Below are 20,029 nucleotides of genomic sequence, written 5' to 3' on the forward strand. Positions count from 1 at the left end.
ATATGTTTCTTAAATCTCATGGAATTGTAAATTCTTCCTCTATCAATTTTTTCTTTTAAAAAATATAATTATTTTTATTTTTAAAATAGATTTAGGGAATATAACTTTTTTCTTGCATTTTTTTTTTTTTGTTGCTAAAACTGCATCATTTGTGTTCTGTGTTGTGTCTTATATAATGTGCCACAATCTGGAATTTGCTGCCTGGATCCCCATGGCATCGTAAAAGACATTCATCTGTCCCTTGTATTTCTTGTAAATTGGTAGTTAGATCCAGAGGCTTAAGTTTATTCAGGTTTGATTTTTTTTTTTTGCAAGAAGCTGTTATGCACTTTCATCACTCAAAGTTTGGCAGCAATTGAAGTTCATCATCTACTCCAGACTCTCTAGAGCAGCATTCGCTAATACAAATTTCTATGGTGATGGAAGTATTCTATATCTGTTCTATCTAATATGGTAGCCACTAGCCACACATAGCTACTAAGCACTTGAATTGTGGCTAGTGTGGCTGAGAAATTGGCTTTTTTATTTAAAAACTTTTAATTACTTTTAATTTAAATAGTCACATGTGGCTAATGATTACCATAGTGGATAATATAGCTCTTGACTCATTAATTCATTAATGGCTAAAAAATAATAATCTTATTTTATAATTTTTTCTTCATTAATTAAAATATTTTTATAAAGAGAAACTTCCTCTTATCAACTGAATTGTTGCCATGAGATTCAGTTCATACAATACAGGCAGAAAAGTAGTTTAATTTTCCCCCATATTTATCAGTTATCAAATAATGAGTTGATTCCCTAGTGTTCTCCAAAGGTGACCCAAGGAGATTTTTTTCGTTATGAAGTCATATTTTGTATTTTAATTCATTGTAATTATTCTTATTGATGCTCAAATTGATCTAACCTTGGCCAGAGAGAACCTATTTCTTTTGAGTGCTCTTCATATGATCCTGTGAATATCAGTGTCCTGACTTCATCTACGTTGTTCCAGGGTCATCTTATACATGGCCTGTCTCATGTCTAAAATTAGCCATTTGTCCAAGAAGCCCTGATTCCAGTTAGTAGTCTATTTCAAGAACATATCTGGACACTTGGGGTGATCATTGCTATTGGGTTGGTAATTGTTCTAGCTTGATAAAAACACAACTAGAAATAGATTTTTTTAAAAGATAAACTATATCATAAATTTATCTTGAAAAATTCAACTTAAAGTCAGGCAATGGAATTGTCTTTGATTTTAACTTTTTTTTGTTTTTATGATGAAAACATGGAGTTTTAATAACATTAATTTAGTTACCCATTTCCTTTATGCCACAATATATACACGGTAATTTCAGAATAAACAATACCAACAATGCCAGCAACAAAATTATTATTGAGAAAGTATAAGTTTTTTTTTGATTTTGCATAATTTTTGTCCTTAGGGTCCTTCTCACGGATGACATTTTATTGTATTTTAGGTTTATTTGAAGTAGTTCATCCTTGTGTGGTTTTGCCACAAACTGGATACACTTTTATATTTCTTTCATTTTATTTTTAGATAAATGAGATATCTTTTTAAGAAATGTAGTTTAATTTTATGATTATGTAAGATATTTATAAATGTGGTTTGAGAGTAAAATCTATAAAACAAAGTATTCAAAGATGTTTAGATTCTCTATCTCCTTAACTCAATTTCCTCACTCCAAGGATTTATTTAAAAACATTTACGATTTAATCCTTCATTTATTGTTATTAGCAAAGATGTGTATATATTTTTATCCTTCTTATATTAACCATAATATACTATATAAAATTTCTCCCCTACTCTTTGTAAAAACTAAATGTATCCTGGAGATCACTGAATAATAATATGTAGAGATTGGTCTCATTTCTTTTTACAGCTGCATGTGTTCTGTATTTCATTCAATAATTGCCTCCCCCCAGCAACCCTTTTTTTAAGAGACAGAGTCTTGCTCTGTCACCCAGGCTGGAGTGCAGTGGTGTGATCATAGCTCACTGCAGCCTTGAACTCCTGGGCTCAGGTGATCTACCTGTTTCCAAGTTGCTTGACTACAGGTGCTCACCACTGTGCCTGGCATTTTTGCATTGTTTGTAGAGACAGGGTCCTGCTATGTTGCCTAGGCTGGTCTTGCACTCTTGGCCTTGAGTGATCCTCGCACCTTGGCCTCCCAAAGTGCTGGGATTATAGGTGTGAGCTACCACTCGTGGCTAATAATCCGCTTATTAATGAGCAGTTACGTTGTGGAAAGTTTTTTTTTTTCCAAATGATAGCTGCAGTAGCAGTAGCAACAGCAGCAGCAGCATCAAATATGTTACCTTTCTCCATAATCTTTGCTTATTCACTAGGTTTATGTAGGTATTCATAAAAATTTAAAACATAAATACGTTATATTAATGACCCAAGACAAGTGTTGGTAAGAAACTAAGGTACATTAATGCAAAGTTATAGGTCTTGGTATCCTCAAACTCAAATAAAATATTTTAATTTTCATTAATTATCCCATTAGGGGACTGATTAGTATTTTTCTGATTTTCAGACTTCCTAGGATAGAGCTTGGAAAGGTTGGAAAAGTAAGGATGATTGAACTTGAAAGGTGTGAATGAAAGAAGAATTATCTTTTGGGATGGAGAATAGTAGCTGTTTTCAAAGAAGATTTTATTTTATCTTTCATTTTTGGCCTATAAGTTTTGCAGAGAATCTGTGATTAGAGTATTTAGTAAAGTACTATGTAATTATTGTTCTGTTATTTGGACACATGTTTAAACTAGAATTTTGAAGATAGCAATTAGCAATAATTATGTATGTTCTAGCCACTTTATTCATTCTACCTCTTTTACCATATACTTTAAAGATATCTATATGGTAAAAGGTAAGTGGCAACTGAATAATCACAAATACATCAACAAGTAAAGAGATGCTTTGTTTTATTGAGTGCATTCTTATATTTTCTCTTTTGCTGGAATAATAAGTGGGGTTTTAAACTGATCTGTTCTAACATTGTTTTTCCTCATTTTCTCTCTATTTAGAGGGTTTCAGTAGGTTTTCATACATTCTCACTTAATTAGTTAGAAGCTGTTATAATTTTTAAAATAATACTCTAGTTCTAGTTATTCCATCATGAGCTGATTCTATTTATACAACAAATAAATACTAATTAAAACTACTCTATAACCTTGAACTGTACATTAGGGAAGTTATACCTATGGTGGATGACTGAAAAGAGAGTCCAGGATAAACTGATACATCTAATTGCACATAGTAGCCTTCGAATCAAGACTCTCAAATAGTAAAATGCACTAAGCCAATATGGATGGGAATAGCCTCCTGCTGTTTTCCCAACTATTTGAATTTTTAATATCTTCTCTTATAGCTATATACTTTTGGTTCATTTATGCTAGTGGTGTTATCAGTGAATGTATTTTTAGATTCTGTATTCCATATTTTAGATTCTGTATTCCATATTTAATGAAATTTTATTTATAGGAAAGAAAGAATGGGTATGCATAAGGACCTAATCAAAGAGGCCTCTGACACCTGTTGAGCAGTTGTGTGAGTGTGTGACTATCTGTGGAAAAGAACATCAGAGGGAAACGATGTTTAAAGCCCTTGATTAGTTAGCAGAGAGAATGAAGCAAGCCAAGTGCTTTACACAAAGTGACAGAAATGAAGGTAGAAGAAACAGTTACAAATGGTGGTGGTACTAGAAGTAAGCTTCCCATAACTTCTACTCCGAACTTCAAGAAGGCTGTGGCTTTGTGGATATTCTTCCTTTGGCAGTCTACTAAAGTAGAAGAACTGGAATATTAATAGTATTGAATTCTAGCTCTTCAAAAATATCACCAAAACAATCTGTTGTTTATAAAAGCTGAGTTTATTCTTACCATCGTAAGGAAAAGAACTGCCTTGACAGAGTCTTACTAGTCTTGGAATGAGGATGGCAAAGTTGGGATTCTTAGGAGGTTTGGGGTCTAGTATGAGGTGAGTTTTCATTGTGGAGGCTTGCTTGATCAAGGTTGAGTAAGGTGGGTGTAAACAGCAAGGCTAGGGCATTGAGGTGAGGAAATTCAGAGTCTTAGGAGGTAAACTATAATTTCATACTGTGTATGGAAGAGTTGAACAATGCGATATTAATTTAATGGGGTTCTTGGAAAGTTCCTGGGAAGATTAGTAATTTGCAACTTTTATCTTACTGGGCTATGGTTTCTTGGAATAGTAAGGTAATGATAAAACAAATACTATATGTGATTATTAGCCAAATTAATCAAGTTTATGATTTCGTTGGTTGCTTCTCAGAATTTTTTTAAAGATTCCAGAGAAATCTACTGGGATGTGAGCACAACATTCTTAACCTAAAACAGCATATGTTCACCCTTTGTAGCTTGACATTCTGTCTAGAGCAATGATCCCCAACCTTTTTGGCACCAGGCACTGGTTTCGTGGAAGACAGTTTTTCCATGGACAGCGGTAGTGAGGGATGATTTCGGGATGAATTTGTTCCACCTCAGATCATCAGGCATTAGATTCTCATAAGGTGTGTGCAACCTAGATCCCTCACATGCACAGTTTCACGATAGGGTTTGTGTTCCTATGAGAATCTAATGCTGCTGGAGGAGGAGGTGGAGCTCAGGCGGTAATGGCCCCTTGCCTGCTTTTCACCTCCTGCTGTGTGGCCTGGTTCCTAACAGGCCACGGACCAGTGCTGGTCCACGGCCTGGGGACTGGGGATCCTGGTCTACAGTGTCTCTGTTCTGAACAACTGCCTGTCTTATTTCATGAATCTCTCATGTAAGGAATTCTATAGACTTGGTGTCATTGTTTAACTATCTCCCTTGAACTATGGCCTGTAGGATTCTGCCTGTTTTCTAGTCCTTTTGTAAAGCATCAAGAGAAGAGGTGTGAGGAGACAAGGAATTAATACAGAAATCTCCCTGAATAGTTAGGTTCAGTTTTTCTTCTTCTTAAATTAAGTTTTCTAATGATCTCTTTTTTCTTGAGGGGAAACTCATGGGGCAAAATGGACTCTAGGTGATGTCAGAGATCATGCTAAAGGTAGGAATCCATTTACCAAGATAACAATCCTTGTTTAATTTTTAGTAGGAGCCTACTGATTTTTGTTCAATAAATCCAATACCAGTGACTGGGGACTACCCAGTGATTTGATTTTGGTCCATATGTGGTTATCAAATACTCCCATGTGGTTATCAAATAGTGTTCTAAAGTTTGGTGCTCCTCATCAAGAATGATGTTTCACCAGGCAATGACATTTGTATTGTTGAAATTATTTGGTAGATATAAAGCAAAAGTGAAGTATGTTTATTTATATGATATGTGAAAATGATACAGCCTCCAAATACATACCATCTGTTTTCTAGTTCTCTTTTAATTTCTATTTCTGTGAACATTTGGATATAAAAGGTTTTACCCTCAAAACGTTCTAGAATATTCTTTTGGTGGAGACAGGAATCTTCTTTTCTAAGTATGATGTGATGCTGTGGGTAAGATTACCATCTGGTTGACCTGTTGTGCATTTTCTAGCTTAAAAAAAAAATAACCTAAGGGTTGAATCCAGTTACCCAAGAAACTAACTGATTCACTACAGGGAACTGGTACCAAGGGAAGCTAGATGACTCTCAAGTGAAAATGTGCAAACTCCACGTTGATTTTCCAGCTAATGAGTAAGTTGTAGTCACATATTGGACTTATACCATAAAATGACTAAGCATGTGAAAAGCAACATTAAGAATAGCAGCCCTAAAGATAATATAGAAGTAACATAGTAGGCTGGGCGCGGTGACTCACGCCTGTAATCCCAGCACTTTGGGAGGCTGAGGCAGGTGGATCACGAGGTCAGGAGATGGAGACCATCCTGACTAACACGGTGAAACCCCGTCTCTACTAAAAATACAAAAAATTAGCCGGGTGTGGTGGTGGGCGCCTGTAGTCCCAGCAACTCGGGAGGCTGAGGCAAGAGAATGGCGTGAACCTGGGAGGCGGAGCTTGTAGTGAGCTGAGATTGCGCCACTGCACTCCAGCCTGGGTGACAGAGCAGGACTTCATCACAAAAACAAAAAAAAAAATAGAAATGACACAGTAAAAGATAACTTTAGATGAGCAAAAGAGGAAAGAAAGTGGCTAGGAAACAAAGAAAGTAAAAGAATGCAGATTACAACATAACAATCTGTGGAATTATTTCATAAATATGGGATGGAAGTGGCCACATCTCGTGCAGTCATCTTGATCTGAAATTTTTGGGTCTTGGGTCTCTTTTGATGACCATTTGTTCCTGTATGGTTCCTAAAAATACTCACATTTTTCCAGTAAAACCTGTCTTCTAGATTATATATTCCTTTTGAGTTCATTATTATGAAACCCAGAGTTTTGCTGTTATGTTAGTTCTTAACAGAACCTGATGGGATCTCATCCATCAGGGTTCAAGGACTGTCTTTCTCTGATCTCACTTCCAAAAAACCAGGTCTCTAGATTTCAGACCACAGGAGGATGTTGAAGAAAGTTTGCCTGTGTGGTTGATGATAACACTGAGTTTATTTTGTGAATGCTGTGGAGTATTTGGCCATAGTTGCTAGGAATAATATATGGAGTCCAGAACTGGATGATAGTCCTAGATGAATGCGCTGACCTATTACTAAGTGGAGTTTGTAAGGGGGAAGTGATGAACTCCAGATGAGTTGGTCTTATTGTCATTAAGGTGAATGACCTTAGACCAAGGATTGGTAAACTTTTTCTGTAAAGGGCCAGGTAGGAGATATTTTAGACTTAGCAGGCCATGTGGTGTTTGTGGCAATTACTCAACATGAAAGCAGATATAGACAATATAAAAACAACTTGGCTGAATGTGTTCCAGTAAAACATGATTTACAAAATACAAACATTGGGCTGAATTTGGTCCAAGGATCTTATTTCCCTACCTTAGAGCACTTTGGCCTTATGCTTGCTTTTAGCTTTCTGATGTACCCTAGGTATTGGGAGGACAAGAAGCAAACAGCCATTGGGAGGATCTATACAAGCAAGCAGTTTTGTGCTGCTAAATTTGGATTTTGGGGGAAAGACAACTATCTTTGTTTACTAAGATACCAAGGATGCTCAGTTATTCATTCATTAATTCCATTATGTGAAGCCTACTGTGTGACAAGTCCTGGAGATACAAAGATGAAAGGTGAAGGCCCTGGTCTCAAAGGAGCTTTCTTTCCTTAAGATTTTATAAATAGATACTCACGGCATGATAGGATATGGTGAGAAACAGTGTGCTAATTTGTTGTCAATAAAGTGAACTCAGGATCTAAGCCAGGTGTGCATGTGTGTGTGAGTATATGTGTGGATAAGGCCAAGTCTCTGCAAAAAAAGTGTTATCTTGGCCAGACACGGTGACTCACACCTGTAATCTCAGCACTTTGGGAGGCTGAGGTGGGCGGATCACGAGGTTAAGAGATCGAGACCATCCTGGCCAACATGGTGAAACCCCGTCTCTACTAAAATGCAAAAAATTAGCTGGGCATGGTGGCATGCGCCTCTAGTCCCAGCTACTCAGGAGGCTGAGGCAGGGGAAGCACTTGAACCCGGGAGGCGGAGGTTGCAGTGAGCTGAGATCGTGCCACTGCACTGCAGCCTGGCAACAGAGCAAGACTCCATCTCAAAAAAAAAAAAAAGTGTTATCTTCCCTTCCTTTTCTTCTTTTTCTCATTTCTTACGTATAATATAATAATGCTGTGTTTTGAAGGCAAACTTTCAAATGCCTTTGGATAGTTGTGGGGATTTTGCATCCCTTTGCTACAAAACATGTCTTTCAGAAGATGTTGAAGACAAATCCTTCTTTAAAGCCCATTCGTCTATGGGCATCATTGATAAGATAACCAAGGTGATTTAAATAAGTAAAAAGTTATTTCAGTTGGGGCCTTGCATATGTAGAGGGGAAATGAAGAAAGTGTTCTCAAGAACCCTGAATCTCAAATCTCACAAACTCCCCACTCTTCCAGTTTGAACTGGACACATCTGTATGTTAGGCCCTAGATTTTACAACTTTATTGCCTTTTCTTTGGACCAGTTTTATGGGAATGGCCTGTGAAACAGCACCTATGCAGAGTAGGGAAAGCTAACTCAAGATAGAGGCAAAACCAGAGAAATCAGGTGTTTACAAGAAGTCAAGAAAGTATTTACCTTTTAAGAAGGGCAAGAAATTGTGGTGAAAATATACTTGAATATATTGAATCTATATTTACCTTTCTAAGCAGGTTATACTTCTCAGTATATAAACATTTGGTGGAAACCGAGGGGTTCCAATCTGCATTTTCTTTTTTTCCCCCTTTTATTTTATTTTACTTATTTATTTATTTTTATTTTTTGAGATAGAGTCTCACTCTGTTGCCCTGGCTGGAGTGCAGTGGCATAATCTCGGCTCACTGCAACCTTTGCTTGGACTACGGGTGTGCGCCACTATGCCTGGCTAATTTCTGTATTTTTAGTAGAAATGGGTTTTCATCATGTTGGCCAGGCTGGTCTTAAACTCCTGACCTCAGGTAATCCACCTGGCTTGGCCTCCCAAAGTGTTAGGATTATAGGCGTGAGCCACCATGTCCAGCCCAGTCTGTATTTCAAAGATTTGTCTATGAAATGGAACAGTCACACTAAACATACTGCAGTCATACCAATGAGAAGGCAAAATAAATAAATAAATAAATAAATAAATAAATAAATAAATAAACAATTAAAAAATACCCCCCCCCCCAAAAAAAAACACCAAAAAAACAAAAAACAAACAAATGAAAAACATAAAACAAAAACCAACACAAAAACCCAAGAACTAGCTGGTGGATTTGTCATTCTTTTATTAAAAACCTTTTTTTTCATACATTTCTACTTGCCTACAGTGATGGCTTTCCTGCTTTGGGTTTTTATAGTATTTGGCTTTTTGTGAGATTCGTATATTTAAAATAAAATTTAATATCTATTAAATATTAAAGCTACTTGCTGGCTAGTAGTTTCAATAATTTATTATGTATATCTTGCACAATGTCCTAGTTTCTTATTTTTTGTTTTTCTTAGAGTCTCGTAGAGCTTAGATTAGAGTGAGCTGAGTGAGGCACTCAGCTTGGAGACACAATTTAAGGGGGTTTCAAATACCTCAATAATGAAATTTTAATGAAATATTTAAAAAATCAAAATTAATGCAAAAAATCCACGATGAACATCTTATCAAAATTTTAAATAAAGACAAGACCTGCTCTGCACTTGAACAATTCTGTCTCATTCACCTCACCCTAATCCTGGCCCTGGTTCCAATGAAACGTAGTTTAAAAACAAGCTTCTAGCCCCCGGGGCATAGTTTATTGGTTAGAAACAAAATCACATTAAGCTCTTATTGATTACTGCATTTTCTGGCACCCCTTAATATTTTGCATCCTAGTCCTGGTCCTACCTCTCAGCTACCCTTAGAGTTGATTAAATCCCACTGTATTACTTCTATAGGTAAAGTTTATGTGAAAGTTCACAGAGGTGATAGGACTAGCCCAGGTTGAGCAGACAAGAAATAATAGGATTGAAACTTACCATGGTTTTATGTCCTCTATCTTCCCAATTAAATTCCTTGAGGATAAGATTTTCGGTTCTTATTTCTTTCTGTTATACAGTGCCATGTGTAAAGCAGTCTCCCCGACCCCTGTACTTGCGATTGTCCTGCTATCTGCCTACCATCAGTTATTTGTGTGACCTTAAAGGAGCTGCGTAGTTCTTATTGTCTACATGGCATCCCAATTCTGGGTAAATTCAATGAAATAGAAAAGAAAAGAGTAGAAAGCAAAATAAAACCTTTCCCTGAAACTAAAATCCACTTTCATCTCACTTACATAGACAAAATAGCTGACTCAGTATTTGAAATTTTTTTTAATCAGCTGGTTTGTAGTGATGTACGGATACAAGCAGAGTTCCCTAATACTTAAGACAGATTCATCTCCTTAGTAGAAGTTAGTAGAATTAATAAATAATAATTGAACGCTGTCCACAAAAGACAATGTTTGAGTTGGTAATTATTAGACCAGGTGGCTAGTGTTTCTTCATTTTCTCAAGAGGTGGGAAAAAATAAGAATTTTCAGTCTAATAACAATTATATAAAATAGCACAAGGTACGGGCAGGGGCGTGTGTGATGGCGGGAAAGCAGTGGGGAGGGAGGAGTTGGAAAAGAGGAAAGCACAGTCATCTTATATGGTTTTTTGGTCAAAACTATGAGAGATTTGTGGGTTTCACATCAGTCAACTTTCATTATTCTTGTTCCCATCTTCTCTGATTCACATGGTTTCAGTTTCTTTTGAGACGTCTTTGGTTCAAAACTTTATGGCCATGAAACAGAGTTTTAAAAACAGTTTAAAATTTTTTTTAAATTTTAAAACTGTTTTAAACTGTTTTAAAAACAGTTTAAAATTGACAAAAAGTTTTGGAAGCAATCAGTGAGTTTTGCACAACTTTACTAGCAGTTATTTTTAGTGTGAAAAATGGTGCTATTCTATGATAAACATGGGTTAGGAATGTTTATGTCATTATTATGTAGCTACTTAGAGAAATAAGACCACAGTGTTACATATGTTTGTTGGAAATGGAACTTATTGGAAAGTTAAAAGGTGGAGATTATAATATATATACAATATGTGAGAAATATATTTTTTATATATGAGGAATATATTACATGGAGGCATAATTTCATTGTGTTGAAAACAGCATTTGCTTAAACTGGAGAAGAGATAGCTATTTTGCATTCCACAAATTGTATTTAATATTACATTTAAAAAATGATAACTTTCAACAGTTTGAGATCTCTTTTGAAGCCCAGATATAATTTTCATTGTGACAAAATAGGATGAAACAGGAAAGTTATTGAAAGATAGCATTGATTTAAAAAAGAGGTAAAAAGTATATTTTCTTGTGGAATCAATTTTATATGGATGGCATAAATTTAATCCTTTGACTTATTTGTCTGCTAATCCTGTGATACATAATAAATTCATAGTTCAATTAATTGGATATATTGTATATAGTGACTCATTTAAGGAAAATGAGCTATCATCATCCAGAAGTATTTATGGGGTGACTAAAAGTTCAAGGTGCTGGCTTTACAACATCAGTAAACAGACTTTATACTTCTAGGAACTTAGATCTAAAATCAAAAAGAGAAAAAAAAGGAAGATGACATCAGAAGAAGGTTAAGCAATCAAAAAGTAATCATGCAAGACGCATACCGGATGCAATAGAAACTAGATAATCACTCATTTCACAGTTCATTAATAAATATCTACTGGAGGGAGGAAAGGAAAGAAAATGTTTTGAGTACCAACTATTACCAGGCACTGTAACAAATACTTTATATTCTCTCAATTATGGTGAAATGGAGGGCATAAGGCCAAGGCATCCGAGAGAAATCTGAACATATGAGGAAGAACATTAGCTTTCATTCAGGAGGAAAACATGAAAAATAGGGAGTAGGTGACTGGGCAGAAGTGGAAGGTTTTTAAAAGGTAATTTTGGAAAGTTGGCTACCTGGGACTGTATTGTGGAGGGCTCTTCAGCACAAGCTCAGGCATGCTCATCTTTATGTAGGTAAGGGAACCTGAAGTGTTTTTCAGCAGAGAGAATGTAAATGGCAGACACGATGGAGCCTGGAGAGCCATGGGGCCACGTGGAGATGGGGGAGAGGAGAGTGGGCTTGACTTTGAAGACAGCATTCTTACATGGCTCTATAGAAGTAAGTTTTCTTTGAATAGCCCTGACTAGTAGTGATTTTATTCATTTAATTATCAATAATTCAGAGCCACAAATATTTTCTCTGGCTTGCTGTCTATCTAAAAGCATCTGATTGTGAGACGTAAATGTCAAATAAATAAAATGTTAAATGTTTAGGATAGGCTAATGTTTAGAGTCAGTTGGTGGTGATGTTCAAGGAAAGGTACACAAGAGTGTTCCTCTTCTCTTCCTCCTATAAAAAACAATTTCTTGAGAGAAGTAGGAAGCAGGAATTTCCTGAAGTGAGGAAGGGCAGACACCTGTGACAACTTGGCAAGCATGAAGATATTTGCACCCTCCATTTCTGGTCCCCATAAATGCTCTTCAATCACTGCAGGCACGTCTGCCTCCTCCCCTCCACTCACACCACTCTTCTGAAGCTCCCTCATAAAACCCTCCTTTCTTTTTCCTTATCCTTCTTAACATCTTGTGGCTTTTTATGCAATTGTTCACCTCCTCTCACCTCTCCAGCCAGATTTCTCTTAATCATCCCACATCTTAACAGGGGTGATTCTCAGTCATCAACCGTCAGTATGATTCTTATATCATTAACATTCTTGAGAGTTAAATAGTTCCAGGAGATTGAGATCACTTAACTTTGCTAAGACCTCAAAAGCATACTATTTTATCCATAGAATACAGTTTTTGGACTGACTGAAACATTTGCCAAAATAATTAATGAATTATTTCCATGTAGATTACAAGTCTTAGTTTCAGTGTCATCCATTCGGGTAGGTGCTTTAGGACAATGTCAGGCCACTTAGTGACATTAAGATGTCTTTTAGTAAAGCACCTTTTACTTCTTTTATAATAGTCATCTCATTTGATATTCGTTTGTACCTCATTGAGGATATAAACTGTGTCTTAGGTATTGACAACTGTCTCTCCAAGATTTAGCCCAGGTATGTGTTAAGAACTCAAAGAATACTTTTTTTTTTTTGGTTAATTGATCAAATGCTGTGGACCTGTTCAAGTTCAAGAGATGCACTTTACCTAATATTTAATCTACAGAGCATCCTTTTTAGATATTCTTGCTTTTGCTTTATTTCCTCATTCATGCATCTAATTCCCACTTTCTCTTCTAGGCCATTTTTCTTTATAAACTTTTTAAAAAATATCACTCTTTGAGCATTACTATGTGCAGCTAAGGAACAGACAGCAAAAAATCTGTGCTGAGCTATGCATGTAAGGCTTGAGGCTTGGCTTACAGGACAGTTAATCTTTCGGTCTTGGCAAAATTTCAAATCACCATGCATCTTGGGCCTTCAAATTTACTCACAAATTATTGGTACTACAATCTTTAATCTTATACTTTTCATATTAAATGCACTCTCTTCAGATTTTTTTTTTCTCCTGGGAAAGTCAGTGGCTGCAATTTTCACCTGTGTATCTCTAAACTTACACCGCTAAGCCTATTCTTTCATGTGAATCCAGCCCCACATCTGATGGCAGCAGGATATTGGCTTTGGTTTGTGAAACTTAACACCTAAGGATTGTAGCATAATGTGGACATGGTATAGGGAGATGGGAGAACTGGCTTCTAGACCTGGTGGGGCCATTAACCCTCTAAGTGAATTTGGAAAATTGACTTCACCAGGCATTCGGAGAAACCCTGAAGACTCCCTGCAACGCAGTTTTCTAACCAGCCTGCTGAAATAATTCTGAACTCCGCTTAGTGTTTTGAATTGCTTTGTGTTTCTATTTGTACCAATCTGACATGGTAGTAAAACAAGGTGTAGAAGAAGCTTTGGCCCTGACAGAACCAAGCAAAACTGAGAAATGTCTCAAGTTTACAAAAGTCGGTGCTGCTGCCGGGAGCCTTCATATTTTACTTTTCTTCAACTCAAGCCTCTTGAGAGAATGGCCTAGTTAGAATAATATTAATCTAACACAAGTAAAAGAAAAATGAAACCAACTGCTTTTCTTTCTAAGCCCACAAAGAAACAGTAACTGGGCTTCTCCGGAGAAACGTAAAGTCAACCTCAGATGTGCTCACAGGCTGGATGAAGCCTAGGGGAAGCTAGGGGCTTAAGTGGTCACTTGAGGGGTATTCTTTTGAAAATTGTGTGGCTGAACTTACTTAAGCCTCTCTTATAGGAACAGCCACCCAGGAGAGTTTGTAACATAAGGGCAACCATACCATATTGGGAGACTAACTATTTTCTTGATGAAGTACACAGAGCAGAAAGATTTGTGCACTAGTCAACTTTCTTTTTTCATGCTTAAAGGGAAAATTCAGTATTTCATATTCATGGTTTCTGATGTAACATTTTGCTAGGACAGTCAGAAGGGATTAATACTATTTGTTGTAAAATATCAACAGTGTTATTTTTATAAGGATAACCAGACTGAGGATGATATTCTTAGGTTCCACCTGGTTTTCACACTTTTGGTGAAGTAAAATTTAATTGAGTTTTCAAAGGTAGGAAAATATTCTATTGCTGGGAAATATAGCGTAAAGGATTTCTGCGTGCTTCCTCTGAGTTTTTCCTGTGAGCTTTAAATTAGGATTTTCTGCCAATTTTCTGGCAGAAGCAGAGGAGACATAGCAGTTTTGCTGATGGTTTTGATTATGAATTGTCTATATGGCATCAATAAAAATAACTAGAACTAGGTCTGATGGGCACTGAACTTGCTTAAAATGCTAATAAAAATTATAAGAGAAGGGAACGAATCTTAAATTTTAGATATTTTTTCTTATAGTCCATATGGAAAGACCATTTCTGTTAAAAGTACAATAACTAGAGAAGAATATGTTCTCTTCAAAGTGCCAATAAAAATTCAAAATGTCATTTTCCAGTGCAATTCGGCCTGAAATCAACCTGTTTTATGGTAATTATGGGCTCTGGCACCAGAACATAGCAGAGCTTTAGAAACATTGAATGAGTGATTGAGTCCAACCTCCATAAATGTGAAACATATGAAATGATTTGGGTAAAGTAAAAACCAGAGAGCGTTGTCACCCTCCCTACCTTGAGCTATGCATAAAGCTGCGTTAATGTAGTGGAGTAGTCGTATCAGAATGAGGGAGAGGGTGAGAAAAATATTTTCAGAACAATAGAAATAGCATTTGAAAAGCATCTTATGTGGTAGAGGGGAATTTTCTTGTCAGGGTATAAACTGTGAGAAAGAGATGATGATGCCCAATGTGGGCAAAAAATACCTTTTCATCGGCAAGATTCGGGTATATCACTATGAAAAGAAAACCATATATATTTCTTGTAACTACTGCAGCGGCAGGCATAAGGACCCGGTAATGCATCATCATATGCCACATGGCAGCTTATCAGGAGTGGCTACTCGAGCCAAGAGAAACGTGGCAACACTTCTTACTTGCTTCTCTTTTGCAAGCGTAACCTGAGCCCCTTGTGATACAGGTGTCTTGGCAAAAGGATTGCCTTAGATTAGTTTTAGCCTGTAAAACGGGAGAAAAATAAAAGCATTTCAATCTTACAGTGTTCAGATGTCCCAAATTATGGACCCAATAGAGTAGTGGCTGAATCTTCTTAAGTATTATTTATTTTTAAACAAATGTTTGAATAGTAATATAACCATTAAAGATACTGAGCCAGTAGCAAAAAAAAAAAAAAAAAAAAAAATTCTTCCTACAAAGAAACCTCAAGGACCACATTTGTTTTTTAACTGAAGAGTTTTCCTAAACTCCTAAAACAGTAGTAATTAAAATACTCTGCAAATTATTCCAAGGCATATAAAAAAGGGGAAATCAGTTACTCATTTGTTGATTCTAGCATAACCCTCATACAAAAACCTGACAAAGAGAATATAAGGAATGAGAATGACTGATTAGTCTCATTCATAAACATAGATGCCAGATTCTTAAACAAAATATTAGTAAACCAAACATAACATTGTATTTGAAAAAACTTCATGACCAAGTTGAGATTTTTTTTTTTTTTTGTAAATGTAAGTTGGGTTTAGCATTAGGAAATCAATTAGTGCAATTCCCCATACTAACAGATTAAAAAGTCAGACAACCATTTCGACGAGAAAGAAAAGGCATTTGACAAAATTCAACATCCAATTGTGGCAAAAACTCTTAGCAAATTGGGAATTGAAGGCATATTCCTGATAAAGGGTATCTGGAAAAAACTGTTCTAAATATAATTCTAGATGGTGAAATATTGAAAACATTCTGAATATGATTGGGAATAAAACAAGAATATTTTGACATTGTACTGGAATCTGAGGTTAGTGAGGCAAGAAAAATAAATACATTTTATAAGGATAGGAAAGAAGAAAGACAACTGCTATTATTTGAAGATGATTTAATTGTGTATCTAGAAAAATTCCCCCTAATTCAAAGCTAAATTGTCAGAGTTTATAAGATAGCATTTAAAGATTGCTGGGTATAAAATCAGTTAAACATAAATTGTTTTTCTAGAAATCAACAACAAACAGTTAATAAGTGAAATTTAAAATGCCATTTACAATCATGGGAAAAATATCAAGCACCTAGAAATAAGCCTTACAAGCTTCAGCCAAGATCTTTATGGAAAAAAATATGAAATTACATTGAAAGACATAAAAGATCTTAATAAAATGAGGCATTTGTCATGTTCAAGGATTGGAAGAATCAAACTTTCAATAGGTTTTGTTGTTGAAATTTCACAAGCTGATTCTAATATTTATGTGGAAGTGCCAAGATGCAGATTAGCTAAGATTCTTTGATGAATAATGTGTGATCACAGTAGTTAAGTCAGTGTGGTGATGGAAATAAACAAATCGATCAGTGGAATGAAAAAAAGAACTCAGGAATAAACCCATACATACATGGGTACTTGATTTATAAGAGAGGGTTAATGGCCACTTAGTAGGGAAAGGATATATTTTTTGGAGTTGTGCTGAGATGATGGGTATGAAAAATGAAATTGGAATATTACTTCATGCCATGTACAAAAAACATTTCCAGGTAGATTAAAGACCTGAATCTTTAAAAGATTTAGAAGAAAATATCGGGGAATTCTCTGTCTCTCTCTTATTTTTCTTTTTCTCATCTTTCTGAAAGGAGATTTCCTATTGGTAGAGAATTCTGTGTTGGTGGTCTTTCAGAATTTTGAGTTTATTCCATTGTTTCTGTTGAGATTTCAGTTTTCATTCTTACTGGTTTTTGAAGGTTCTGTCTTTTTTCTTTGCTTTAAAAATGTTCCTGCCCTTTTTGGCTTTCAGGAGTTTAATAAATTGTGCTCCAGTGTGCATATATTTCTTTGTACTTATCCTACTTGGGGTTTATGCTGCCTTCTAAATCAGCATATTAATTTTTAAAAATGAATTTTGAAAGTTTCCAGCTATCGCCTCTTCAAGTATTTCTTCTGCCTCATTCTTTTTCTCATCTCCTTCTGGGAATTTGATTATTCCTATTTCAGGCTTTCTCATAATATCCTATGTCTCCTGCCTTCTTCTGAAATTTCCATTATTTGTCCCTCCGTGTGTGTGTGTGTTTTGATATTTCTTTCTGATATATCTTCCAAATTCTCTTTTGAGCTCCATCTAATGTGCTATTAAAACTTCTCCATTAAATTTTAAATTTGGGTTATTCTGTTTTTCAGGTTTATGTTTCCATTTGGTTCTTTTCATAGATTTCAGTTTTCTCCTGAAATGTTCAATTCTGTTCTTGATCTGCTTGGGAAAAAGAAGTATAGTTATTTTCAAGTCTATGTTTGATATTTCTGATATAAGAAGTTCCTGTGGGAATGTTTCTCTACTCCGTTGTTTCTGCCAGTTTTCATTCATATGTCTTGTATCCTGTATGTTTTGAAAAAATTATTTACTAGACATTGTAATTATAAAGTATTTTTTCTAGAAACAATTCTAGGCCAAGGAGAATGTTATTTTTCTCTATAAAGTTTTCTTCTCCTAGGCATCTGGGGCCACTGTTATTCTAGGATCTTCTCAATTCAATTTCGGAAACTGAAATGATTTGACCGTTAACTTTAGTTTCCACAAGGCGTTGTTTCCTACTTACCCATCCTAATTCTGAGAATGCAGCCCTTCAGCATCCCAGTCAAGAAGAGGGATTCCAATGAATCCCTCCCCCTTTGATCACTAAGAATTATGATCTCTGTCTTCTTAGCCTTTCACACTGTCAGAACTAGTCCCAGGCTCAGTATTCTGATTACTTATTTTAAATATAACTGAGTATGGTTTTGCTACTTATTGTTGTATACCTCACATATTTGTCTTAAAAACATTTTTTCTTCCAATTATGACACTTAGACACATTGTTTTGTGTTTCCTGTTACTACTTTTGTAAATTTGGGCATTACAATTTTAAAACTAATTAGAGCTCTTTCTTTCCAAATTTGTCAGTTTTGCCATTTCTATTTTTCTTATTGAATTATTAGAGCTTTTTTTTCTATGTTTTGGAAAAAGAGAGGTTTTGTTGTTGTTTTTTACAATAAAAATTGGTTTATACTGTGTACATTAATCTGTAACTTGTTTTCCTTTTTAAAAATATGTTGTGGATGTACCTCTGCAGTAGTCATTAATATAGTCATTTTTAGTAGCTACGTAGATTTTTCACAATATATTCAACGCTTTTCCTAGTTCTTAGACATCCTGATTACATAATAAATAAGAAAATAATTAATAGTAAATAAAATGATAAAGTACTAATTAATTATTGTATAATACATAACCTAAAGTGGGATTTTGGGGGTAAAAAAGTATATTTTATGTTTTGATTGATAAATATTGCCACATTACTTAAAATTTATTTTATTTGGCCAGGCGCGGTGGCTCACGTCTGCAATCCCAGCACTTTGGGAGGCCGAGGGGGTGGATCACCTAAGGTCAGAGGTTCAAGACCAGCCTAGCCAATACGGTGAAACCCCGTCTCTACTAAAAATACAAAAATTAGCCAAGCATGGTGGCACACGCCTGTAATCCCAGCTACTCTTCTCAGGAGGCTGAGGCAGGATAATCGCTTGAACCCAGGAGGCAGAGGTGGCAGTGAGCTGAGAACGCGCCGTGGCCCTCCAGCCTGGGCAACAGAGCAAGACGCCCTCTCAAAAAAAATATTTTATTTTATTTTTAATTGACAAATAATAGTTGTATATATTTATGGAGGCAACATTACTTTAGAAAAAGTATATAGTAATTCATACTCCTCTCAGCAATGTATGAAGGTCATATCTTGGTTATTTCTGTAATATTTTTTCATATTAACCTCAAAAACATTTTTTCAAGTTTCTCTACATTCCCCAATAACCTTGAGAGTTTGTTTGGAATCCCACTAAATTGAAACATTATCATAGGCAGAATTAATCTCTAATCAACTTCTTTTGCAATATTAAATCTTTCACGAGAATATTGTCATGAAGGACATGACCTTGTTCACTGCTGTACCACTTATGCCTAGAATATTTTCAAGCATATAGAAGGTAAATATTTGTCAAATGAATAAAGTTTTTATTTTTCACATATGTTAATTATATATATAGATCTTCACATTTCTGTTTACATTTTTAAAAGATATTTTGTAGTTTTGTTGCTATTATGAATAGGGATATCCATTTGATTTACACTTAAGGTATATTTTTTCAAAACTTTTAAATTTATTATTTAGTACAAGATACAGAAATTTAGAAAATAGAGAAGATTAAGAAGAAAATAAAAATCACCAATTATCCTATCATTGTTAATATTTTTCTGTATTTTCCTCCAGTTCTACACATACACACACTCATATATGTATGTATAATATATATACATATAATATGTATATATTATATATTATTATAATATGTATTATATATGATACATATATGTATACATATGTATACAATATCATATAATACAAATATACAGTTTAATGAGCATTATACATATCATTAAACTTATATATTATATACCTATGTGTATATATGTTATGTAATCAGGATAATTTATAATGTATAATGTATACACATATATAACATGTGTATATATTTTGTTAAACCTATGTTCAGTGTTTTGGGGGCCTTTTTTACATAACAAAGTTTCATGAGCATTATACATATCATTAAACTTATTTGAAACATAATTGCTTTAATGGTTACATGCAGTTCCATTATTTAGCTATCTTATTATCTAACTCAGGAGTGTGCAATCTTTTGGCTTCCCTGGGCCATGTTGGAAGAATTGTCTTGGGCTCCACATGAAATGTACTAACACTAATGACAGCTGACGAGCTAAGAAAAAAAAAATTGGAAAAAAAGTCTCATAATGTTTTAAGAAAGTTT

At 35.1% G+C, this 20,029-nt stretch overlaps 1 long non-coding RNA gene across 4 annotated transcripts in view; it reads left to right on the forward strand.

The window, feature by feature from the left end:
- The window catches only part of LOC104006192 (uncharacterized), a 460,140-nt gene that overhangs the window by 171,834 nt on the left and 268,277 nt on the right, over positions 1–20,029 (forward strand). The gene's annotated exons all lie outside the window — the stretch shown is intronic.

The sequence above is a fragment of the Pan troglodytes genome, chromosome 3 (genome assembly GCF_028858775.2).
Source record: "Pan troglodytes isolate AG18354 chromosome 3, NHGRI_mPanTro3-v2.0_pri, whole genome shotgun sequence".
Lineage (NCBI taxonomy): Eukaryota > Metazoa > Chordata > Mammalia > Primates > Hominidae > Pan > Pan troglodytes.